The sequence below is a fragment of the Cotesia glomerata genome, linkage group LG3, assembly GCF_020080835.1.
Source record: "Cotesia glomerata isolate CgM1 linkage group LG3, MPM_Cglom_v2.3, whole genome shotgun sequence".
Classification (NCBI taxonomy): Eukaryota; Metazoa; Arthropoda; class Insecta; order Hymenoptera; family Braconidae; genus Cotesia; species Cotesia glomerata.
This window is the reverse complement of record NC_058160.1, coordinates 10,205,330-10,233,286: the sequence shown is the minus strand read 5'-3', so window position 1 is coordinate 10,233,286 and position 27,957 is coordinate 10,205,330. Positions and strand designations below refer to the sequence as shown.

The window sequence follows — 27,957 nt, the reverse complement described above, 5'->3', positions numbered from 1 at the left end:
ATCCTGTATTTTTATCTCCTAGTCTTGTATTTGCTTCTCGCAAGTTCATATAATTCATTATCATGGACTCAACCCTTCAAGAAATATTTAAGAAATAAATTGATAAAGTTGCGTAATTACATTTCTAATCGATGTCAAACGACAATAACAAGATATTTGAGTGTAGTAGTAGCAGCAGCAGTAATTACATATAATATATATATTTATATATATATATATATATATATATATATATATATATATATATATATATATAGCTTAGATGTCATTACGTTGAATCGAATTCCCCACATTTAGTTTGGGTATAAGAGGGGAATCCCGTGGAGACGTCAATTTTTCTTGTCACGCGATAGCAGAGAGCAACGCGTTACAGCCAACAAAAATCAATACTACTTTCGTACTACCCCATCCTTTCGAACACTCTATACTTTAATACACAGCTCTGAGCAGCGGTTGCTAAAAATATAATAAAAAGGAAAAAGGAGTTGTTGACGCAAAGATTAGCCAAATTGCGTTTACCGCGTCTGTGAGCTGTGAGCATTAGTTTGTTTATTCGAGGTTATTATCCGTGATATCTCCTGGCTGATGGTATGAGCTATGATATAACTAAACCGGGTATGTTTGCTCTCCTCGCACGGCATTGTGATCTTTAATGGACCAATATTTGCTAACCAGAGGTTAGGATGCGTGCTAGTTATGATGGGTTGATAACACCCGTGGGTGGTGAGTGATTACCACCGGCAATATCATCGCCGAGTCCTCTCCCTCCTACTCCACCTGTCATTCTTCAGATCGATTAGTGTGCGATCCCAAGTAATCCATTAAAACTCACTTCAGTAATACCCTTCCTTGTATATCCATCGTCATTATTTATCTTCAAAATGGTATTTTAAATTACGAATCAATTTTTCTAATGCAAGACGCACTTTATATTTACAATTGATTAATACTTGTGGAGAAATAATTGCAAAAAGTATTAATGTAATTTTATTTATAGGAATATTAAAATAAATAGTCAATAATATGAAGTGAGAGGTTAATTATCGAGAGTTCTGATGTAAAATCACCCCTCGAAGCAACTCAACCGCAAGTTTGATTTCACGTGGCCCCCGTTGTTTGACTTAGCAACCCCAAACTCTTTTGGCTCTTCTGCTCTCTCCACACTTTTCTTTACCCTTTACTACTTTGTGCATACTTTAATGTCCCATCTCGTTTCTCATATCTGATATCTGGTGTCCTTAGACCATTGACTCCTTCACTTCACTTGAACTCACACTTACCCAGACTCTCGTAATTCAGACATACCGTCAAGAAGATCGTGAAAGATCAATTTATTCGTAATTAAGGCTCTTCCCAGATTCAACCAATTATCTTTTATCAATTTCCCCGGGGCCGTTACACTCTATTAATCTTCGTAAAAGATAAATTTCACGTCCTGGAAACTGTTAAGGACCGATTGAAAGTCATTGTTTAATACTTTGCTGCTGGATGTTATCAAGAAGAAAAAACATTTTTCATCATTATAATTATTATTTTCTCTTCATCTTTGCAAAATTTTTTTTACTCGGTATAATTTTTCATTTTTTTTTTTTTTTTTTTTTTTTACAAAGAATCTCTTCTAGCTCTCTGTCATTACGATACGCAAAGTAAAGAGGGCACTTGCTTTGTTCTTCAACCTCGACCGCGATAACTCGTCTTGGTACATCGATTTTTATTTTCTCCTCTAGTCTTTACGTTTTTTTATGATGACAAAAGAAAAATGTCCAAGTTTCCTTGGAAGCTCTGAGAAATGCAATCTCACTGAAAAAAATAATAATAAACCACAACTCTTCCAATTGTTACATTTAAACATTTTTATTTTAATATCTGTCTCTATCCAGCATCCAGCATCTGACATCCACCAGCTAAAACTTTCATTCCACGACAATTCTTTTTGTTTAAAACTAACGACTCCATTGAGAATACCACCGTGCTCTCATTTTTCGCTCGGCCCGGGGCACCGGAGACAAGCGATTCTTAAACGCTATTTTTTTCCAACTTAACTTAAACTTTTAACAATATTTCTCTTCATATCGTTCCAGCAATCAATTATCTCAATAAATCTAAATAAACCAAATACACAAAAACCAATAATGACCAACAGAACAGCAATAAAAATTAGAGGACAAATAAATCAGGATTAGGTTTAGATAATTCGTAGGGTAACTAAACCACGAGAATGTTGAATGTCGCGGAGCATCATCCCCAGTTAGCCAGAGGGTTCGCGCCCATTTTACGATCGCTCTAACGACCGGTTTATTGCCCAACAACCTTTCATCTCCACATCTACATCCTGTTCATCGTATTCAGGAGCATCTACTTCCTCGTTCCCTCTATTCTATTTATTTATATCTCTATTCACATTTATAGACTCGGATATATAGTCCAAATATAACATATTACGTATACATCTTATGCCATAACTCATCAATACAATAATAATGATAACCACAAGTGCAGTTCAATATTATACTCGGTTTGGAGCCACGCGACCCGGACAGGTGTAAAATTAAAGCTGCGTGTTGATAATTTACACTTCTCACTCGTTTTATTCCAAATATCCGAGTTACCAGTTTTGCAGGATTGAGATTTACATTTAAAACCGGTAATTTCAATACGGTTGTTCCTAATCTGCTTAATATTTCTCATTCTTATGGTTGTTACTGTTCTTATTATGCTAAATTAAACCCATTATTACCATTAGAGTTGTCACCGCGAGAAAAGTACTCATTGCGTAATTACTCGGTGAATTAAATCGGGCATGATTGCATCAAAATGGCTGTTGCCATTTAATGCTCGAGAATATAATCTGGGTGGGTAGAGTAGTGTGATAATTTTAGAAACATATATACTTATGGATGTACATATTCGAGCGTATACATGAGTTTTAGTGCTGCTGGGAGATTAACTTGTGGTAAAACCATATTAGTGTTGAGTAACTCGGTACTCTAACTAGGAGTTTATCGTGCCTAGAGTATTGTCGATCCCTCTGCTCGCAGTTGGATAGTTTTACCTCTATGAGATGATAATGCTTCCACGAGTATACGGATCTATGTTACACAAAGCACTTTATTAGTAAAATTTCATCAGACATTTTAAATAATAATATCAAATATTATTATTATAAAAAATAATAATAATAATAATAATAATATTATACAAATTGAATAGTTCAAAAACAAAGTTGATAATTATATTTAATAAGATAAAAACACAGCAACACATTATCGGCATCCTCCTACTTATATGAAACAATATAATAAACGGATAGCCAGCGATGATTGGGCTGATATGTCAGAGGAAATTGAAGATGTGACAAGGACTGGATGTGCTTCTGAATCATGTTACACGTCAAATGAAACGGCGACTGTCACGAACCGTCGACCAATTACGTCTTCATGTTGGCACTTGGTCCAAGCCGCCCGGTCTAAACTACAACGTCAAACTAATGCTCTTCTTCACTCTTACAATTAACTCTCTTTGCTCAATTACTTTTAACTCTCACGCCAAATTGTATTCTCTTCTTACTGAAGAGTCAATACTCTTGTCTTGTCTCACGGGTCGTCAATACATGCACTCTAATATCCATCTATTTGTCTTCATTTGATGTCAAAAAGACCAAGACCGGTCGAACTACTGTACGGTGGAATAGAAGCTGCAGACAAAGTAAAGTGGTGAGCAAGGGAGACGAGAGAGTAATCGTTATCCTCACTCTCGCTCTCACTCCCTTACATCAGTAATGTTGAGTCTGGATCGATTAAAGCCAAGCCGGATCAAGGAAATTTTCGATGAGCTTGCGGTAATCGGAGCAAGCTGGTTTCATTTTCCACTTTGAAATCTTTGCTTTATACCTTCTTACTCGGTCTTTTTCTCATTTCCAGCATCTCCGTGATCCTTATCTCATACTTGGAGGCTCTTTTGTCTATGCTGCATGGCTCTTATTCGATCTTTTGCTTTTGCTTTTACTTTAGGTCTATAACTTCTCGGGGGTTTCCTTTTTTCCTCCGCTGGCATCAGAGAATAGGACGATTAAATGAAATTTATTCCACGACACGACTCCGGCAACTCTCTCTACCGATAATTACTGTCCTGGCGCCAACCAGGGTGTGCAAACGCTTGAGCCTCGAGATGGCTTACGCTTATAACACCTTTTGTGTGCTCCACTCTGTTCTCCTGTTTTGTTCTTTATCCTACTCACTATGCTGGGTACATAGAACGTATATGGACTACACAAACGTGGGCTCAAGCTCTATGTACTCAGTGTGTGCCAAAGTTCTCGACAGTTGGTAATCTTCGTTTATTTATCTTTAATTCAATCCCACTTTATCACAGGATTCATCTTGTAATAATAATGGAATAATAAATTATCACGTTAATTTTAATAAGGTATTATTTATGCGCATTTTTAATCGACGTACTCCTTAGTTTGTATATCAACACGGCTTTACTATTTTTAATAACAATAACAATAATAATTATTATTTATAAGACGCGTTGAATTAAACTTCTTATCAAAATAATTTATTAAATATAAATCAATTTTTGAGCTGATAAAATTCAATGAATAACAATAAATATAAATAAATATGAGTTGATTTGTGGGTCATTAAAAAAAGATAACCACAACGAAAATAAATAAACTTCATTGAAATTTATATTTAAAAGATATAATAATATTTTCTTGGACAATTACAACTCGAGTATTTATGTCAGTTGTACGAGTAAAAATAAACCATAAATAATAAATAATAATTATATTATCTGTGGTGTGAAAGAATCCGACAAATAGACGGTGACACGTAAAACGATCGTCAACACGTCATGACAGTAATCATTGAGTTTAATGGACAATCTGAAGACACTTAATGTCTATCGTTGATTTCACACTGACAGATACATAATACAGAAGATACAGAAGAGTTTGATATAATGTACGGAGGTTAATGTTAGTATAGGTTAGCTGGTTTAGTTAAAGCAGCTCTGAATAACTGAAATACATAATACATAATATACTAGCAGTGAAATGGCATCTACTAGCTCATTATGCCCTATTGGCAGATGTCTCACACATTTGCGTGGTTGTGTACCTCGTAAAGTAGTTTTGTGGCGTCGCGTAAAAAATTAAAAGCAAATAAAAAGAAGTTTAAGACTATAAGGTGGAGAAAGAAAAGGCAGTTATGAGGTTTCTAAAAATAAACACTGTCGACGAATGGACAGATGGATGGTTGTGTTGGTTGGCTCGTTCGTTCGTTGGATGGTGAGTTCTCAGTACTACTCTTCTACTTGATCGTCATCGTGGACCAGCCGCAGGCTTGTTTGCTCGCCACTCGACGACTGGTCTCCAATGACGGGCAATTAGCATCCGGGTTATAATTAAAATCGATGCTCTGCATAAATTATTAGAAGGAGCCCTAATCGATAGGTAAATATCAACAATCGTTGTTTGTCTCTATCTATCTGTGTGAGAGCTTCTAATAAGGGGCTCCTGGTGACGGTGTGATGACAGGTAAAGTGACACTTTTCACGACAGGGAAATTATATTCTTTTGATATTTTTTGCAATAAAGATATCAATTATCCACCTGACATTTTAATTGCGTCTAATTATCGACTCGTTTTTTGAGTTTTCTTTTTGAAGTTTACAAAAAAAATGAGATATTAATGCGTGGGATTTTTCGGGAGCCTTTGAATTCTTAGTAAAAAGAGTTTATGCTCTAAAAGAATATTTTATCAAAGTAGAACAATAAGAAGCGTAACTTACAATATAAATCTTGCGAAATTTAAAACTTGAGATTCTTCGTCATCAAAACGATGCGTAACAATAGTCTGCATTGTACTTGGACTTATTGCTGCGTCAAACAGCTCTTTGTTTATTTTTTTTTTTTATCATATTTGGTGAATTTTGTTGTTGCTAGTAAAATAAGACTCCAGTGAAAAGAGTGATTTATGATAAATAAAATGAAAGACATAATTAATATTTTCTTTTATAAAAAGAAAAAAAATTTAATGAGTTATTTAAATTAATTTGTTGGTGTGTTTGATGACAGCTCTCAGCCATCATGTCATTAAAATTTCGGTAAACCTATTTTGAACTTCTCAATCTAAACTAACTTGAACTTTGTCCATTTTGAAGTTGTGAATTAACTTACCCGAAATTAACCTATCCTAAACTTTACAGCCTCATCTAATTCTATTTAAAGCGGAAAATCCAAATCTTGTGGATAAAAATAAAACTCGATAATTTTTTTTTATCTTGAATTGTAACTTATATAGGGGATGAAAAATAAAACAAAGAAGATTGGATCCAACAGTTGTGCCTTTAGGATGATAATCTAAAATCCTAAAATGTAAACTATTATATTGATATAATATAAAAGCTCTCGTATTGTGAACAAAGCACTTAAATTTATACCAAAGTATCTTTGTATTAAATTAACATAACAAAAGATGTATACGAAGATGATTTAAGAAGGGAGAAGGGAGAGCGGTAGAAACAGTGCGTAGCCATCAGGGTGTATAGTGGCAAACTATAACCAAATCTGTCACTGTGTGTCAATCAATATTCAGCTTAGAATTTCAGGGGTTGGTTTCCCCTCTACACCCTACACCCGAATTCATATTATACCCACATCGACGTCCACGCATTTATACACTTATAAACAGTTTCTTTCACTCCTTTGTATATCCAGTTGGACAATTCTGTCAACTCACCCTTCCTTCGACGAGCGACACACACTCATCGGATTCAAACAATCTGCAGTTGGACTCTAGTGTGCCTGCCGAGTCACCATACCAAATAACAGCCTTATTGCGCATAACTAGACCGTATTTCTGTCATACATACAGCTCACCGTCAATGGGGATGGATGAACAATATTCGTGTTAGCTTCTGTGCCGCTGATGGCCCTAGGGATACCATTTAAATCAAAAACTTAACGATCGTATTATTAAATACAGTTGTATTTAATTTTGTATACCCGAAATAATTCCTCGGCAATTAACTCTTTTATTCATATTAAGTTTCCGCGTCATCTATTAAATTCAACTCACAATTAATTCATCAGTGGATATTTTTTAAATATCAAATCAAACAAAAATCCCGGTTCAATGATGAACAATTTGAAATATGACAACTAACAATGAAATGCATTGAATAATTTAAAACCTGTCACTTTATTCACATGACACATTTAAATATGTCAACGACGGTACACTCTCGACAACTCTCCATTACATATATCTCCCAAATAACACACAACAAACTATCCAGTTAAATTGACATGACAGAGAGCACGTTGCGAACAAAAGGACCAGACACTCTACCAGATTCTCCATTCTCTCCATTTAGCACGACGTCCAAAAAAATAACATCAATAATACTTTCAGCATTCAAATTAACATACAGTTCTTCGTTGCTACCGAATCCCTGTAAATACAATACAACATTGTCGCTATATCATCGGCGAGTGAGTTTATGATGAACAAACTCAATAGAGTCCAGCATCAAGGGAGTGAATAAAGCACTACAGAATTTTGTCCAGCGAAATGTCAATCATCATCGAATCCATGCAGTCATCATGATGCTGGATGCTGATGGGCGATGGTTGATCCACACACATAGACATATGTGCAATGTATTTAGAGTAATTGCTACACAGATGTTTTGGGGCGAGTTGAGAGGGTCGTGGGTGGATGCCAGGCGGTTTGGTTGGCTGGGTGAGTTGAGGAGCGATGAAGATGGAAGCCGAACTAGTAGATAGGGGACACACCCCGGCCTCAGCATGATGGTCATTGATGACATTCATGTAGTCATCGATTTCTCTATGTACGAGTGTACTTGAGTTCATATAGCTCGATATATGTTGTACACGAAATATATAGAAATGAGAGTCCCTGCTATCCTCGGAAACAGCTCCCAGTTCGCAGTTCAAGGTATACCCTATACTCTATACCCGGTGCTCACTTTTCACCCCCGTTATATTCGCCACCCTCGCAAAATTTAGTTACAAACTGTAACGAAATTTTCGGTGCATCAGTGCTCGGGAAGTACTCTATTCTCTGTTACTCCACGGTATATAACTTCTCTTCTCTTTGGTATCACGCTCAGCTGCAGCTGTCTCGATCACTCGCTTGTACAGGACGGGAGATCAACTCACGGAATTTCAACTCTCGGAATGGAAAATCGATCAACAAATAAGCTACTCTCCTCTTTCGTGTTACTCTATCTCTCGCTATCACCCACACCACCAGCTAACTATATTCAACGCATATATATTTTCAAGCTTTGGTCTTTGCCAACTCAAGAACTAATACTCTGACGCTCAATTTCATTTAAATGTTAAATTGGCTCTTTAGCATTCAAATATTAACTAACTTTAGATATTTAACTATTTACGGATTTCAATTATATCAGTTTCCTTTTTCACCCTTAAGTTAACAGTGTTATCAACTTTATGATATAATAATGCATTTAGTTAATTTTAACTTGCGTGATGTTATATCCAGATTCAATCAAATTATCCAACTGTTTCAATAAATGATAAAAAAAAAAGTTTAAACATTGCGAAATTAATTTATTATACGAAAATTAATATTGCGATAGGTGTATATAAATTTTAATTATCGTAATGCATATTATACGATAAAATGATAAATAAAATCCATTAAAATATAGGTAGAAAAATTTTAACGGAGTGAATAAAAGCATTCAGCGAATTTATTTATATTTTTTATTTAGCGTTATTTGTAAAACTCGATACGCACGGAATCGTTGGACGGATCGGTCACTATACGCCCCATTGGACTTTTATCCTCGATTCAAGGGCAGCCAATCGGTAAGGGAGCGTGCCGCGTATTTTGTTTTTTATGTTTTTTATTATCGAGGGATTGGTAGTTTGCAAACAGAGCCACGAGCAAACCTTTTTCAGCCTCTGGCGGTGTGCGGATATGTTTGGGTTTGCATTTATAAGCGGATTAAGATATTACTTGTGCCCTTTATTCCGTCCTGGGAGTTTATATATATACAACGATAGTGTTATGGGCTACGGAGAGATTCATGTCGGTAGAGACCAAAGAGAGGAAAAGTGAGAAAGTAGTTAAATCTCAAGAGTGAGATATCGCAAGAAAATATATATTCTCCGGCATTAAATAAATGCGTGGAGTATGTAGGTATAAAGGATTCATGTGGATGTGAGAAAGAGACCCGAGAATTCAGCCTAGCGATAATATTCTGGATTCTGGGGTTCGAAAATTCACGTCCAAAGTGTTTGGAACCCTTGAAAACTCCCGTGTTTTTTGTTTTTCGTTCCTTTTTTTTCACAGCAACGGGGGTGCTGTGCAGAGCGTAACCCCTTTTAAAACTATATACGGAAATACAAAATGTACTCACAATAATCGCACACTTACAAGTGCATCTGCTTAAGAATTTTTTATTTTTTCAGTTTTGTTTTTTTTATTTTTTAACGTTTGCATTTAAATCACTAAAATCAACCCCTGCATATGCTAGACACATATCTCTCTATGCTTTTCATTCCTGTCTCTCCAATAACACTTGATGATAATTCATATATATTTTAATCTCCAGAACATACCTCGGATAATTATTTTTTTTATGCCACTCAATATAATTTTTTTCTATTTTTATTTCAACGTTATAATAAAGAATAAATTTCACAATTTCACAAAAATAAATAAAATAATTTTTTTTTTGTATAAAAAAAAGCTGATTGAAGACACTTACATTCGTCATTTTCTCTGGCGGAATTTTCAGTCAACAGAAAAGAATTTCATTTTTCTCATTCCACCTCCAAGAGTTGGCAAGGCATTGAATTTTTCTTTAGATTTCGTGTCTGCAACGATCAAGGGACACAGAGAGTACTATGTATCGTTAGGTATAGTAATATTACATACTGTGCGCCACGTCGTCGCGACGGAAACGACTTTGGCTTTGAGAAAAACCCAGTAAGCCACTTGAGCTCCACTTATTTTTTTCTTCCTACAAAGTGTACCTTACTGCTACCGGCACACATCCAACCACATATCTCACTAAAAAGTATCAAATAAATCCTGAAACAAACCTGATATTTGATTTTCCGAGCCAAAATTCCAATATAAATGTTAAACTATTTCATAAACTTTACAAACAAATCAAAATCCACAACCCACAATCCAGAATTTACAATTAGGAATTACATTTCATATATTTAATTGCATTAATAAGTTATCTGGATCTCTGACCTCAGGGCCATAAATCTCTTGAAACCCGATTATTTTTAATCACAAGTCTCCTATCCACCAAACTAACATAAATAACAATTAAAATTAATTACACAGAATATTCCCAGTTATATTCAATAACAGAAAACTAATCTACCCTCGTAGAATTTATCAAAACAAACAAACAATTATTGAATTATTAATCAAAAAAATGTTGATCCAATAATAGTAAGATGATCGTTAAAAAAGATATTACAGAAAACAGCCTGAACTCGAGCGTAAAATAAAAGTAAATGGAAGTAAATCTGGAGATATCCCTTAAAGCTTTTACTCTCTTTGAAAATCAGTGTATCATCTCCGTATAGTTGTTTATCCAAGCTTCTGGTAAACTCCAAAGCATCATCTATGCACTGAATATATATGAACACATATGTAAGTAGTTGCTAAGCCACATATATACTTGCATATGCATACATATACGTAATTTCTGTGACGCCGTACGCTCCTTGTCGGTGAGTAGTAAACAGCATTCGTAAAGTCACACACCCTCTACTTTCTATTCCTTCTTTTGCGAAACTCCAGTGAACCCTCTTCTATTCTATATATGTATATGGCGGCAGTGCGACATGTTAGGTCTGAGAAAAGCGAGAAAGATGTAAAAGAAAAACTGAGTAGCGTATGAGTAGCAGCAAAGCAGTACTTTGATCGCCACTCAAACATTTTTGCTGTTACCCCCTTTTATATTTATATATATATATATATATATATATATATATATATATATATATATATATATATATATATATATATATATATATTTGTTGATGATGGGAGTAGGCTTGCCACCAACTAATTACAGTGCGGATCAAAGAATTCATCGACGTGCCGACACGCGTGTGAGTGCGTGAGAAAGGTATGAAAAAAACTAAAAAAACATAAAACGAAAGAAAAAGAAGAAGAATAAGTGAAGGGCCGTGATGTAGGGACGCCGGTGGATGAGGTGGATAAGGTGTGGGGGGTGGTGAGAAAGCTGAGCGAAGGCGGCTGGAGAAAAAGCTAAAGCTAAAGAAATATATGAGGGAGGGTGCAAAAGCAGCGGTGGCCCTTGCACCCTGGGAGTTACTACTTGCGTTACTTACCTATACTACATGCTTCTTCTCTCTCTACAGTACAAACCCTTTTTTCTGTTTTTTAGCAAGGCGCCCAAGTACATGAGACACGCGGTGAAGGGTGAGACAACTTTAAAGGGTGAGTTACAAAAAGATCCATTCTATAATCTTTTTTCTTTATTCTTTTTTCATTGAAACTGATGATCCTGAAACGTAATTGGTTATTATTGCCCAATCTAATAAAAATCTTCTTTGGGATTGAGGCAAATTAAAAGGACCGAGTGATTTTAAAAATGTCAATTAACAAACTTAAAAAAAGTTTTTTTGTTGGCGTTAAATTGAGTTTTCGGTGGTTGGTCTATAGATGAAAATAAAATTTAGCCGTCCAAATAAATTAGAGTACTCCAGCGGCAACAACCACGAGAGTTGAAATTCAAAAAGGTTAGTTAGTCAAAACTCACTTATCTATTTTATCCGAAATCCGCAATACACTCAACCACTCTCGTACTGATAGCCTCGCATCGTCCGAAAACCGCATCAGTACCCGCACACTGAAGCAGGGGAACCTTTCGCGATTGGTGACACAGAAGAATCGAGAAAATAGTAGGCGTAATCGAATTGACGTACAAGAGAAATAGTAATTGGATTCCCCGGTCGCTTGCGATACCAGCATCCTCTTTTTCCCTCTTCATTCATCCCCTATTCGGTTAACTTATTACGCAGTCCGCTCGTAGATCTTCCCTTACACACATCCAAACACACACACACACACACACACACACACACACACACACACACACACACGACATCAACCTATGCTAGCCCACAAAGATATATTTTATTGTACTGCCGTACTTCCTTATCATTTATCATACAAAGTAATAGGCACACTAATTACCCTATCACAAAGGTAATCTCTTAGCGACTCTTACGCTTAGGACTCCTCACAATCAGAAGAATATTGTCAGAAGGTAGAGGCCTTTATCTTTATGTTTCTACAAGAGATGAGAGTGGCTTACATTCATCGTAAGTGCATCATCCACATCCAATGAGATTGAGAAGTACAAGTTTGTGCATATAGGAGCAAAAATGAAAATAAAAAAAAAACGACGAAAGTAAAACCATCCATCAGATGAGGCTTGCAGAGCTCACATTTACACACATCCCCGTCGACAAGTGGCGGTAAAAAATCCAAGTAAAAAGGGAAGCAGTTGTACAAGTACCCACTCCGGTGTGTGTGATGCTTGTGAAGATTCCTTTTGGTTGATTAGCCAAGTGAGGGAGTGAAGACTCTCGGCGGTGTAACCCACAAAGGAAATTAAAGTGCTACCAAGTATCTCTAGCTTTTCATATATTCAATGATGACCACCGAGTTCAACGGCAACGACTTCAAGTTTCGCTTCTTACTTTATACCGTCGAGGATAATTCTCATCGTAAATAGTAAGTGATTGTTAAAAACGAAGAGCCTGGAAAATCACCAAATAATTAGCCAAGTTAAAAGCAGGCATCTCTCTCTTTGACATTTTACGTTTGACATTATATATATTGCTGGTGATGCTCGAGGAGGAGAAAAGAGGTAAAAACAAAAGCTAAAATAGGTTCTGCGGGGATCTAAAGGGGTGAGAATAGAAACCCCGCGGCTTCATCAGGGTCAGGCAAGCACAAACTTCAAAGTCCCGAAACACAATTGTTTTACTCTACTCGACTCATTTCTACATTAGTACTTTTTTTCTAAAAGTGTGGGTGGTTTATTTGAACGAGCACTCTGGAGAATGCTACCGACATACGCAAAATCCCTTTGATTACCTACAAACGTACAAGCTCGTCTTCCTTCAATCTAGAGCCACTGAAAGAGAGTCAAAGTCGTTGTTCAAGTTTGATGCTTGATGCTTGATATCCAGCTACTCTTACACAATACCCTGAAAATAAGCTAGATCTCGAATGCTTGTGTTTTCCATGTCTCTTCAGGGAGCTAAATCTCCAGGTACTGCATCAGAACTTGGACGCTGATGATTACTATCGTGACAATGTCGTGGATGCGATGAGCTTTTCTCCACAAGAAGAAGATCCGGGGAGAGGGATATTAAAATATGGATAAAAGGCTTCTTGAGAATGTGAAGATATGAAGATCATTTGAGAACAAAGAAAAATTTTTATGCAAGTCATTACATTAGCCGGCTCCACGGGGCAAAGTCAGGTGTAGATGATAAGAAAATAACGATAGTGTGTGCCTGTAACTTGGGTTAATTGGTTTTTTTAATGAGAAAAGTATTTTCGCCTGTGGAAAATATGAATTTTTATGTCCTTTCTTGCCCAAGGAACTCTTTTTATTCACTTAATTGTCAATTTACTTTTTTAAAATAGACATCGTTATATTTACCTACCGGATATCATATTACATTACATTATAAATTATCATATTTTCATAATAGAAAGTAATGGCCAATAACTTATTGATGATCAACAAGCAGCCTGTCGAAGACAACCATTTTAATAATTACACATTATATTTAATAGTAAAATCATTAAAATTATAAAAATATTTTCTCCATAAAATATCAGTTGAACAGCTTGAGGTGATAATCTAGATTATTTAGAGATAAGAAATATTTTGTGTCCAAGATAGTTGTATGATACACGGAAAAAAGAAAACTCGAAAAATTACAGTATAAAATGTAAAATCGGTCCAGTCATAATCAAAACTAGAAAAATTACAGTTTGAAATAACATTTTTCTAAATTTAATTTTTTAATTTAATATTCAGGGCTTTCGATGTAAATATTACATTCTACAATGTAATTCTTATAAAATCTGTAATAATTACAATCTGAAATTGTAATTTTTCCAGTTTTCATCACGAAGCGCCACGTTGCATTATATACTGTAATTTTTCGAGTTTTCTTTTTTCCGTGTAAAATCGTTTTTTTTTTTTTTTTTAGTGAAATTTAGTATCATTTCAAAAGTCTTGATTTGAATCTGTGCCTTTTCAAGGTTTCATATCATTCTCACTAATAGTCAATTTACGATTATAAGTATTTAGGCTGCATTCGAAAATGCTCTATCTCTACATACATAATTAAGAAATGACCTTGTATCTTGTGAACTATTGACATTTTTAAAGATATAAGCTCACCCCGACGTTACACTCATCGAGGCCTTTCATTTGAATACCCACATCAATTTTTCATATATTTCATATATTTATAAATATGAAAAATATATCAAAATGTATGTGGGTACTCAAATGAAAGCTTTTGATAAGGGTAACATCGGGATGAGGTTATATCTTTAAAAACTTCAATATTTAAGAAAATACAGTGCAATTTAACAAAAATCATTATTTAAAAAAACAAAATTTTATTTATTTATCGTTCACAAGTCACGGCAGCCACATAGTGACTGCAAGTTTGCTAGTAATAATTTACCAGAATTTTAGTTCGCCGTAATTTTGATTTAAAATACATAATATTTTCGAAATATAAATGAAAGCAAAGTTTGGACTGAAGGCTAAAGGTCCATTATGTTGAAGTGTGGTCACGACAGCACTTCTGATTTGCTAGAGTGCCTGCCGGCTGCCGGTGACTTGAATGCATTTGGATATGTTTATTTTTAACTGAATGTGGAGCTAGTTTTTCCCACCCAGACTCCAACAGATAGATCATTATCAGCATTTACTGGATTGGAGCATTTACACAAACTGGCATTGTGTGATTCTTGTCACTCTGAGCTTTTGTGTGAATAAAATGATAAATAAACCATCAGTTTGATTTTATTGCGCATTAAATTCTTTAGAATTTTTCTGCTGGAATATTTTAAATAATAATTATATTATTCTGTTAAAAGCTTTTTTTTGGTGATTCGTCGCATTTAGTGGTAAAATAATTCAAGTTTTCTAGAAGTAGTGCAGCTTACCGAGCAAAGAGATAACTGAAGTTTTAGTGTTTTAGGGAAAACAATAATTCATTCGGTATCTTGTTCCCTCTACCGCACATTCTATCTTAAACACTATACACATTAACTAGGACTATATAACTTCCAAATTTTATGTTTCTACCCCAGAATACTATCATCATGGAGAATTACGAGAGTCGTTACCATTAATCGTAGTTATTTAACAAGAATAACCTTAGAGCAGATACGACGATACTGCTCTGATATACCGAGCACGTCTCCAAGTGTGATTTACTTAACTTTAAAAAAAAAGTAATAAATAAAAAGTTTTTTGAGAATGAGGACAGAAACAAAAATTCTTATATTTATATTTATATTTGTAGTTTATGAATTGATTTAAACTTGTACTCGAGTCTTGAAGTATATCCAAAGGGAATTGAAATGAATGTGTAGTGCTGGTGGATCAATCTCTCAAGAAGATTGACGAGCGGAGATAAAAATTGTGTCGAAGTCTCTTCTCACGGCGACAGAATCAGGAATAAAAGATTAAGCGAGGAGGAGAAGAATTAACGATAAAAAAAATTCTCGAATGTATAATACAGAATGAGAATAAGAATAGTAAATAAAATGAGGATAAGAAGACTGAGAGAGAGAGACAGAGAGGATATGTAAGCCAACGATTAAGAAATAAAGATTGTGTTATTAATATCTTAATCACAGCGACATGACTGCTGGAAACTTTTTGCAAAGGCGTCTGGTTGACAAGAAATAATATCTTGGAAATATATTACACTCAAGATTCTCAGCTAAAAACTCTATTTATTATTTTTTTAATTATCTCTCAAGTGCGATATTTATAGTAATCATTTTCTGCTTTGCATCCAATGGAAAATAATAATTTGATACTCTGATAGAAGGATTTAGTACGGAGTACTAAACTGATTTAGGAACAAAATTTTTAATGATTTATTTGGGAGAAAAAAATATTTTTTACCCATCAATATTATTTGTTACAGTTTAATAAATGATTTTTTTATTCTAAATGAATTATATTAATATAAACAAGGCCTTATTACATGTAAATAAATATTTGTTTCCACCAAATAATATTTAGTAGTAGGTACTAAATATTTATTTGGTAAGTATTGCCGGTAGATGGCTATGCTTTACTTCCAATGTGATACATAACCTATTCATTGACTCAAATTATTTTATTGAACTCGAATTTGGGAGATTTATCAAACTTTTGAAAACACATTTACTCCCGAATAGCTTATATGTCATTTTTCAGTGGAGTTTAGTTTAAATTTTTCAATTTGTCTATTATTGATATGTTAAAAACTTGTTTAATTTTAAATTTTATAAATTGAAAATTATCATTCATCAGTCCGATCCACAAAACCGGAGAAAGATCGGATATCACCAACTACAGACCGATCTGCATCCAATCAGCTATTGCTAAACTATTTCAAAAAATAATTCTACCTCAAGTAACATCAGCTTTCAAAAACATTATCACATCCAAACAACACGGATTTATCAATGGCAGATCTACTTCAACAAACTTGTACCTATTCGTAAATTATATAATCAACGCCATGAACCAGGCCCTGGATGTTCATACACTATACACTGATTTTAGCAAAGCTTTTGACCTGGTCGATCATGAGATATTGTTAGACAAACTCCACCACTATGGAGTTACTGGTACTGCCCTGAATTAGTTCCGCTCATATTTAACGGGTAGATCCCTGCAGGTGAGAGTGAATGGTCATATCTCTGATGAATACAGTGTGAATTCTGGCGTCCCTCAAGGCTCTCATCTAGGACCTATACTCTTTAACATCTTTATCAATGATATAGCTGACAACCTGGATTCCGAATACCTACTATATGCTGATGACATGAAAATATTTAGAAAAATAAACAACGAGACTGACCATCGTATACTTCAGCTGGATATTGACAAATTGCACAATTGGTGCCATAAAAATAAACTCAACTTGAACATCAATAAATGCGCAATCATGATATTCACCAGATCACATGGCTACAGGACGCACAATTATAATATTAATGGACAATAATTGCCGAACTTCCTTGATCAAGGATCTCGGGATTATCTTCGATACTAAACTTACTTTCTCGGCACACATTGACAAGATTGTCTCGCAAGCTTACAAAGTTCTTGGGTATATCCTCAGATCCGGGAAAGACTTTGAAAACAACCACACATTGGTTCATCTTTTCAACTCCTTGGTCAGACCGATCCTTGAATACGGATCAATAGTATGGTCTCCTGCTACGAATATAATGATAAGTAAAATAGAAAAAAACCAACACAAGCTCTGAAAATACATAGCATACCGTCTACGTTCAAGGAATATTGACGATATTTACAGTCAGTACAAGATAAATAGTATGCAAAGTCGTAGACAGTGTGCTGACCTAATCCACTTTTACAAAACAATCAATGGACATATCGATTCTCCTGAAATCTTGGAACAGTTTAGTTTCATCTGCTCAATACCAGATCTGAGATCCCGTAGGCTGCTGTACTCAATAAAAACAACAAAAAACTACGTATGTTATGGACCAATAAACAGAATTGCGGACTTAGTTAATTATCACTGTACTGAGTTAGATTACTTCGGTAGTTCACTCTCCTCCTTTGCATCTAATGTAAAAAACTTATTACTACTCCATTAGTTTATCAATCTGTGCAATAATTTCTTAACTGTATAGGGGAGGGTGGGGTAAAACGGCCCACCGGGGGCAAGAAGGCCCACCTCAAAAATTGACCAAAAATTTATTTTTCTAATTTTTTTTTTAATCACCACAAATTCGGGTTATTGATGCATTTTTAGCCCTACGTGTGAAAACAAAGATAAAATGAGCCACTAAAAAGTTCTAAAACAGAAGTTATCTTATAATTTCATAACCTAATCATGATTAATAAAGTAAAAATCATATTTATCAGCTGATTTTATAGATTTAGGGCAAAATAGACCATTCGAAAAAATTGTAAATAACAATAACAAATTTTTTATTTAATTGAAAAATAACAATTAATAAGGCCTTTAGGGTCAACCGTTTTCCTAATTTTTTTGATTTGCACAGATTCCAAATGAGCATTGAAAGTTTTAGTTAAAGTCATTGCAAGTCTCATAAGTGAAGTTGAAATCTACCTTCAAGTGCGACGAATTTTGCTGTTACTTAAAATTTTCTTAGTTACATCCATTTTTTATAGAAAACAAATTTAATATGTTTTTTACGAATTCTATTTAAATAAGTAGCCAAATTTATTTTCCACATCTCAAGTGTTTAGAAAATTTATTCACTTTAATCTGTTGCATTTCCGCGATCCCGCAATAAGAACAATTTATCGGTTATGTGATCAGTAGGGCCAGGACTTTCGCAGCAGTCCCTGGCCCTAGTGATCAGCAAAAATAACATGTATGTTAAATTCTTAGTCCATTGACTGAATAACTACATGTAATGTTAAGTTTTGGAAACCTTACAATGACATTTTTCCCGCTGCCAAAGAGATGATTGTTGTAAGGAAATTTTTAGTAAATTTTATTGAAATTTCAGGTTTCAAAAAGTTCTAATTTATAAACAACAAAATTTTTTCTATTCTACTCATCTCTCTGACACAGCCTGCATATGAAATATATGCATATGAAACAATTGTTTGGAATTAAAAATTGTTCGTTGTTAACGCCCCCACAATTCCTATTGAGGTTGGAGTTTAATTAATAAAATCCATTCTTAGCTGAACTTGACACGAAGATTATACACGATTTCTACAAAATTTTAAGTCTGTTGGAACTATAGCTAGGAAATTTCAATTTTAATTGTTAATATCTACCCCTGCAAACCTTATTTAGGTCGGGTTGTCATAAAATCCTCATTTAGATTATTTCTTCATCACACATAGAAGATTCCTACCAAATTTTGGAGTCTGTAGGAGCTATAGCTCGGAAATTTACAATTTTCATTGTTAACACTCAACCCCGCTATCCATATTGGGAGTAGATTGTCATAAAATCTGCTCTTAGATCATTTCTCCATCTCATACAGAAGATTCTTACCAAATTTCGACCTTATAGAAGCTACAGCTCGGAAATTTTTAATTTTCATTGTTGACATTCACCCCCGCAACCCCCTGTGGGAGTGAGCTATATCATTTAGAGTTATTATAAATTAATCATCGCAATATTCACAAATGTAATTATCGGTACTGTACTTAGTAATAGGTTTGTAGAAAAAATCATTTCACTCAATTTTTTTTCTGTAAAAGTAGGGGAACGATTGGTATTATGTTAACACTAGTTTTTCTGAGTAATATAAAAGTGAATGCAGTTGTCCAGGAGAGAAATAAAAACATTTTTGACGTGAGAAACAACTTTGCCATTAACTAAAATTAGAAAAACGGTTGACCCTGAAAGCCATCCCTGCAACTTCCCGCTAACTCAATACCTAGGCGCTTAAAATTTCACTTATGACGTTTTCGAGCTCAAAAATTCAATTTATGTGTTATTTTGAGCTCTCCGAGCTCAAAGAGACAGCTTTGCTATGCTTTTGAGCTCTTCGAGCTCAAAAGTCTTATCGAAATTCAATGAAACACGATTTTTCTAATTTTCAAACTGCTGTAACTTTTTAATAAATCAACCGATTTTCACGCGGTAGACGGCGATCGATGTGGTTTTTTGAGCTCTATAAATGATTATGAATAAAAAAATTGATCTGATGAAAAAAATTTCGGAGTTATTACAAAAAAAAAACACTTTTTTCGATTTTTTTCGACAATGATATCTCACGATCGCATCAACCGATTCTGACGCTCTATGTGGCGATCGATGCCAATTGGTTCAGCCAATTCGGAGAAATTTAAAAAAAATGAAAAAAAAAACAACTTTTTTTGTCACTTTTTTTGCAATTTCTCGAAATCTACTGGTCAGAATCGGTTCCAACTTACAGGAAATCTAAGTTTGGCGAAGCCCTTTCGAATGACACCAACCGCGATAAAATCGGTCAAGCCGTTCAAAAATAACGAGAGGTTTACACACACACACACACACACACACACACACACACACACACACACACACACACACACACACACACACACACACACACACACAGACACACACACACACACACAGACGTACGGACATCATCGTGAAAATAGTCAGGAAAGCTTCCTAGGACCGTCGAGATCCGATGAAAACTCGATTTTCGAAAAACGGGGTAAAACCAATAACTTCCCGATTTTTGAAAATTTTCAATTTTCTTAGCGGGAAGTTAAAAATTTTTTTTCATCATTTTTTGAAGATGGGCCATCTTGTCCCAAAAAAAAAATTTTTTTGGAACTTTGGAAAAATTCCGGTGAATTGAGTCAAAGTTGGACGAGAGTAAATCCACTTGATAGTAGAAAGCCACAAAAAATAAAGTAAATCTGTTCAGTCACATAATAAGACCCTCGATACAGTAGTTGGTCATCTTTCGGTGGTGGCGTCGCAAACTACTAGACTCTGTCTCACTTTTATTAAAACATATAGTATGCGTCCTTATTCACTTGCTCTTACGGAAAAAAAATTTACTAAATAACATCGTAATTTTCAATAATTCAAATTGTATTCTGCAGACGGCAGCATCGTAAAAATGGAGATACTGAAAGTCTAGTCCTGGATTACGATGTTACTATAGTAATTTTTCATAGGATTTTTTTTCCGTGCACCCTCCCCTATTTTTTCTAGTTCATGCACGAAAATAATGCTATCTAATCATTTAATTATTTAATTTTGTAAAAACCTTGTATGTATATAGCCGATCGGCGTTTATTCTATTTATTTATTTATTTATTCAATTTTTATGTCAAGGCAAACTAGCCGAATCACAATAATATACATAATTTTTATAATAAAGTACACGTATAACAATATTAAATATATAAGACTAACATCATCATATTTTAAGGAAGTTAATAATTTTGAATGATTTAATAACATAGTTGCAAAATTCAATAGTACTGTACTATTTATAAGAATGAGAACAACAATAGAATCAATGAGCAATATTTGAAAGCTAATTTTTTCAATGGTAACATATTAGATACTTTAGTAATTTAGAATGTAAATTTTTTATTTTAAATTTTTAAATGGCCTGTTTGACATTTATAGTACATTTTCTCGTTCTAGTTTCACAAAAAATTCAAAAGCTTTATTTTTGAAGGAGTCTAGGCTGAGTGATTCTATGACTTCAGTGGGTAGCTCTTTCCAGATTCGAATTGCAGAGATTACAAATGAATGCTCATAGATTGTAGTCGAGAAATTTGGCATTTTGAAAAGAATATTATTAAATTTCGCTGCAATTCTCTCAGATCTTCTGATATTGGAGGAAGATCACAGTTGTCTAAGAGCTTGAGTCTTCTGTTACTTCCAAGAATTATAACCTTAGTTTTTGAAAAATTTATTTCAAGGCCAACTTCTTTAGCCCAATCAGCTACTGCTTCCCCATCAGTCGTAAGTTTAATTGCAGCTTCATTCAAGAGCGTCAAATTGTGCTAGATGGGCTAAATAACTGTTTATATTGAGACTTAAGATGTTTATTGATGTACTGGTTACAATAGGCTGATCAATTTGTTGCTATAAAAGTTTTTCAAGGTCATCTTCAGTGTTGATATGAAACTTAGGTGAATCATCATCCTTCTTTGCATAGACATTGCCACGGTCAGTCCAGACGTATTTAATTTTTGATAGTTTGGCTTTAGGTTTTATCTTCTGTACAAATTTATATATATCAGGATGTAAGAACTTATTTATGTAGATAAATTTGTTTTGGTTAGAGTCAAAAGAAGTATTAAAGACGTTTTTAGCCAGTAGTTTTGGGGAACGGCGTTTGACTTCAGTGATGTGTTCACAAATTTCAGGTGATTTAAGTTTAACAATAAGCGAACGCGAGGTTTGTGTGCTATTTTATCCACTTTGCCTCTTTTTATTGTTAAATTCTCTGATATTTAAAATATCAGTAGTAAAATTTGCAATATTTAACTTCTCAAATATTTGGTGTGTAATCTGCTCATTAGTTTGTTATGTATTTAAATCATTTGAAATAAATAAATAAATAAATAAATGTCTCAAATAAAAAATTATAATTTAATGAGATTCTTTTCTTTATAATACCTTATATTTTTACTTAAAATAATTTATTTTAAGTTTTTTGATTTATTTTAAGTAAAAAGGTTAGGTTATACGCTAAATTTAGTTAAAAAATTGATTTCTTTGATACCAATAAACGATTTATTGAGTAGCAACAAATAATTTGTTAAATACTACTACATATTTATTTGGTGGAAATAAGTGGGCTTTAACAAATGATTTAGTAACTGTTACTAAATATTTGGTAATGAAAGGTTTGTTACTAAATCTTATTAAATAGAACTAAATTCTTTTATCAGTGTAAAAAAGAACAAATTTTTTTTTCGAGGTATAAATTTGAATTTTTAAAATGAAAGTTGGGAATAATATCCATCGGAATTAAAAATAAAATAAAAACCAGGAATATTAATTAAAAAAAAATGTCAAGTGATCCGACTAAGGTTGAATAAAACTAAAAAACTAAAAAGAGGGCATAAAATAAAGAAAAGTTCAATCAACAAAAGGGTTTTAGCTGACATTGAAAAGGTTTTTCCATCAGCATTTATTTCTCAGGTTATTCTTTTCAGTGCGAAAGATGAAAAGTTTGTTCTCCTTGGCTCTGTACTAGAATAATACGCCGAACGGGAATTCACACAGCGTGATCGCACATGCGTGAATTGTTGCTGCGGTTACTTCTGAATTTTTCGGTCATACCAGTAATGTACATTATTACTGAGTGATATCAGCGGTGGGTGGGAGATGGAATAGAATGGACAAACTATAATACATATCACGCAGTCGCGTTTCGTATTTCGTGTTCCGTACTTGACATCCGTCGACAACTGACACTACACTCTACACTACTATGCTCGGTGTGGAGCTTTAACGCCAACCAACCGATACAGATACGAGTGTAGAGTACAGAGTACCGAGTAATAAACCAAGTGAGAAAAGAGGACACAAACTTTTATCTTTCTCTCTTTCAGGTTTATAGTGTAGCTGTTGTCGTTTGTCGTCGGATTGACGACGCGGACGCGAGTCTATAAAACATGCGCGCGCGTGTCTCACAGCATCGATAAAAGCGTAACGCGTTCGAGCAACCGTGCATTTCTCGCGTGTCTACTCTGCTATTTAGTTCATGCTGACAACAATTAAAAACAACGACGATTATTAATCACAATCAACAACAAACACTCATTTAAAAGCAATAATCATAAAAAAAAATTACAGGAGCTTTGTCACGTAAATAAGTTTTCATTTTCTATTTAACTTTCAATCTCTTTATTCATTTATTAACTCGGTGCATCGCTGCATTTAATAAATTCAATTGCATTCATACATTCTGTATCAACCCATTGATAAAAACGTGTGACAAGTTTATTCACCGACAGATGAATAAGTAATTTTAATCGGCATTACCATTTTACTTTTTAAATTTTAAAATAACAAGTGTTGCCAATTATTTCAAGTGAAGTGTTATTCAAAACTATTTTTAATTGCATTTATTTTGTGCGACGATAATTAATTTTTAAAGAACATAAAAAATTTATAGTACTAACTGTGGAGTTTAATTGCAAACTTGAGGCTGATTTAAAAAGATTGCTAACAAGGAGATTGCTCGAGGATTAATTTTAATCTAATCTGATGAGATAATCAGGTAAAAATTTTATGGAGCACTCTATTTTCTATGCTCTATTTATTCGTCTTTATACTTTGTTTCGTAGCTAATGAACCAAACTATGATAATCTACAATGTATTTATGTATTACGGATGATTTGATACGAAGTTGATTGATTTTAGTTTCGAGTATTGTAATTTCTTCAGCAAATATTTGAGATATTTAAGCCGAGGAATTAATGATAAATTAGGGGAATAAAATTAATTTTTACGAGCATAATTTCTGTAGCTATTATTATAATATACATAATATAACTATTAGGTATAGATGTGTGGATGTTTGCTTTACGTGACAACGCGTTATCGTGTATATAAATATATATACGCTCTGATGTACGAAAGACATTATTTATAATAACAATAATGGGCTGTTCTAAATGAACCTGACTGACATCAAGCATGAAGACTAGATTGTGTAATCGCGTTCTATTCCCAATCGGTCGGTCTGTTAATTCAGTTTCATCAACACCTGGGCCCTCTGAATTTGTGTTCGGCTCTATTATGCTTCTACTTCTTAGCTCGATTTATTGTTTTAATTAAATCTTACATCCAATGTCATTTTAATCATCTTTTGAAGTAATTAAAAAAATTTAATTAATATTATTTTAGAATTTTTTAACAAATTACTGCAAAAAAATGCAATTTTTGAAAAATAAAAAAAAAAATTTTCTGACTTAAGTATCTTTTAATCAATCAAATATTTCTCAGATCCCGCCTCTGTAATTTATGCCCAAAAAAAATTTATCGAGCACAAAAAGTTGCCTAAATATTTAATCAAGAAAACATGAGTAAATATTTAAAAAAAAAAAAAAAAAAGTGTTGACAAGATTGAAGATAAAGTAAAAAAATAAAAATCAAGAATCAATAAATCTATGTGCCAAAAGTAAAAGCCAGAGAGTTTGAACTTGGGCAGTAGACACGTAAATTGACATCTCGACTGTGCTCTACTCGCCCGGTGGTCTGAGTCCCATCGGCTATTTTCGCGGTCCGATAAATGGCAATTTAATGCTGTCACGTTGTCGACCCCTATACCCATAACGGCACACAGCAGTCTCTGGAAGACTACTCGAGAAGTAACACTGCATACACGCAGAGCATCGGGAGGAGAGGAGTATATTAGTGCTGTTACATACACATATAGATCGAGATAATAATAGTAGAGAGCAATGAGAGACAAACGAGAAAGCAACCCTTTGACCGAGCTGCACGTTAATGCAGAGAGCCGTCCCTTTATTTCCGGCTGTCACCGTAGGTTCTATAATACGCTTTACCCACCCACTCAACCTTTAATTCTCTCTCTTAGTCTCTTACTCTCTTCCTCTCTTTTGTCCTCTCATTCCCTTGAACCTCATATTCTCTATCGAGTCTCTCCTCCCTCAAACTCTGTCTCTGTCTTTACCCGAACAGAATAGACTCACAAGCGGCTACAGACTGTTCTGCTGCCGGTACGGGTTATATTGCGTGTACCACGCCCTCATTCCCTGTCATGGAGATTTAATTACGAATTAATTGTGATGCATAGCTTTAGGGTAATTGCTACACTAGGTTAAAGCTATATGCTCTCTATCTACCTACTTCATGTCGCTCATGTATGTGTCTTATAATTTTATATACTAATTTAACGTCACGTTTTCCGTAACAACTTGTAATTAATTTAACTATACAATAAGGTATTACAATTATCCATTATCCATTATCCATTATTCACCATCTATTGTCTCCGTCTCCTACCGCAGGCTTTATTTTATTTTATTTCGCCTAATTTAATGCATTAATGCTTGATTAACTTATTCACGAGTAATAATTAATCCATTCTGCATCTAAATATATCATTATAATTAAATAAAAAATTTCAAGTACAACAAAGCTTTAAAGATCAAAGGTAAATACACGAGCACGTGTTATATTCAAGCTGGAAATACATTTAGCATAGTTGTTGGTACGTGGCGTGTTCAACTGTCGTAACTTTTGAGCCCGACATGCGCGAATAGAATATTCCACCCTAATCTGATGTCTAAAATTCAGAAAAAAATTTTAATTTATTTAATATTGCACACGTATATTGATTTGGGTAAAATGGCAAGGCTTGCTATGAAATACTTTTGAATAAGAGTAATTTCGGATAAGAACGGCAAAGAGGGATTCTGATTTATTTTCCAAAAAATAGAGACCGGCGTTTATCCTCAAGGCTTTTCTCTGTCCATCTGGGATCATTGTGATACTCGGGACTCAATATACTTTCAAAGGGTACTAAAGCTACAAAGCAGTCTCTTTATTGCTGCCTCTGGCTCAAAAATATTTTACTATTTTTTTTTCTTTAATTTTTCAATAAGAACCCATCGAGCTAATTTTTAATAAATTAAATTTTTGATTAAATTATTTTTTTTTCAATCGTAAGAATTTGTTGGAATAAAAAAAACACTTGTTTCAATATTAATGAGGATGTTTTTAGAATGAGTACAGCGCATCATTCAAGGTGCATAGTAATTTTTTAGATGCACCTTCACACCTCGAAACAACACTTGGGATAATGACATGTGGTTAAAAGTCTTAAATACAAGGATAAAATATATACAATACACCATGTGAAGTTAGTTGTAAAAAAATATATGTGAAGAAATATATTATGTCCTCGGAAACGATTCACGTCTCACGAAATCACGTGCTGTATATTTTTATGTAAATGGGGGAAGCTCGTGTGAATTTTTTAACTTTTCGAGTTTCCACTGGCATCAGACTCAGACACATAACACTTGAGGGTGGATTAGTATTCGAAAGAAGCATCAAAATGTTTTTGTATGCCGACTAGATGGTACTCTGTCGAAATTCCACGATTTTATCACGTCATTTCTCCTCCTACTCTTTCTTCGTTCCTTCCCATCTTTATTTTATTTTATTTCATTTTATTATCATTGTTTATTTATTGTCAGACGTTCAAAGTTTGACGGTTAAAATTCCCCCATATCAATTTATTATTAAGCCAACAAATTTTCATTTCCCTTCTGGCTTTGGAGTTTTATTTCCGAGTAAACCAAAAATTAAAATGCAAATTTCACCTCTGCCGCTGTCCATTTTCATTTTTTTCTCGTAGCATATGCAATTTTCCCTCGAATAAATTCTAAAAAAAAAAAAAAATGTTCCAAGGGTGAAATATGACTCAAAAGGGAAAATTTAAACCCGAGCTCTCGAGAGATAATCATCGATGCGTGAGATATATCATCGGGCTTTATATATTGTGATACGCGGCGGGTGAACGTTGGTTGAACGAAAAGCGAAAAGCGGATTATGTCCCAACGCGATTTCAAATAATCTTTCTATTCCTGGATCCAGGATAGGAGCTCCTTCTGCTTCGCTTTCATATTATATTAAATATGTCCCATCTATTCGATCGCCGGCCTTTAAATACAGCCGTTTTCTACTCTCATTTCTCGCTTGTGCTATTCTCGTTGTCGCACTGACAACGAAACTACTGACGTCCAATAATCATCTTCCTCTCTTCATCCTGTCGTGACAATTCCGCTTTAAGATATTATCAATAAGTTCTCTGTTGATTTAATCGACAGTAATTCTTTCCTCGGCACCTATTATTGACGTTAATCCTTTAGTTTTCTATCTAGTGTCTCATCAATCCTTCAATCTATGAAAATTTATCCATTAAATCAGGTCAAAAATATTTTATATATGTTAATCTCGAGGGAAATCCATTTAAATTTACATTTATTATTTATCTTTTAACAACATCGACACTAATAAAAAAAATTTTGTATCTGTCAATAAATTAATTTATTCAGAAACAATTAATTTATCAAACTAATCTATAAACAGAAAAAAAAAATATTCTTGAATCAAGTATACAATTTTGAAGAACTTAATATTCTTGATT

At 34.0% G+C, this 27,957-nt stretch overlaps 2 protein-coding genes across 3 annotated transcripts in view; one reads left to right on the top strand and one right to left on the bottom strand.

The window, feature by feature from the left end:
• The window catches only part of LOC123262145 (kelch-like protein 17), a 76,949-nt gene extending 67,092 nt beyond the window's left edge, over positions 1 to 9,857 (bottom strand). The window contains exon 1 of the mRNA XM_044724257.1: positions 9,778 to 9,857. The gene's annotated coding sequence lies outside the window, so the exon portion shown is untranslated. The remainder of the gene's footprint in view (positions 1 to 9,777) is intronic.
• The window catches only part of LOC123262144 (frizzled-2-like), a 109,841-nt gene that overhangs the window by 38,697 nt on the left and 43,187 nt on the right, over positions 1 to 27,957 (top strand). Inside the window, exon 2 of one of the 2 annotated variants that reach the window (XM_044724252.1) lies at positions 11,449 to 11,501. The gene's annotated coding sequence lies outside the window, so the exon portion shown is untranslated. Of the gene's footprint in view, positions 1 to 11,448; positions 11,502 to 23,210; positions 24,054 to 27,957 lie in introns of those variants that run through there. The other variant, XM_044724251.1, reaches the window with a different exon arrangement.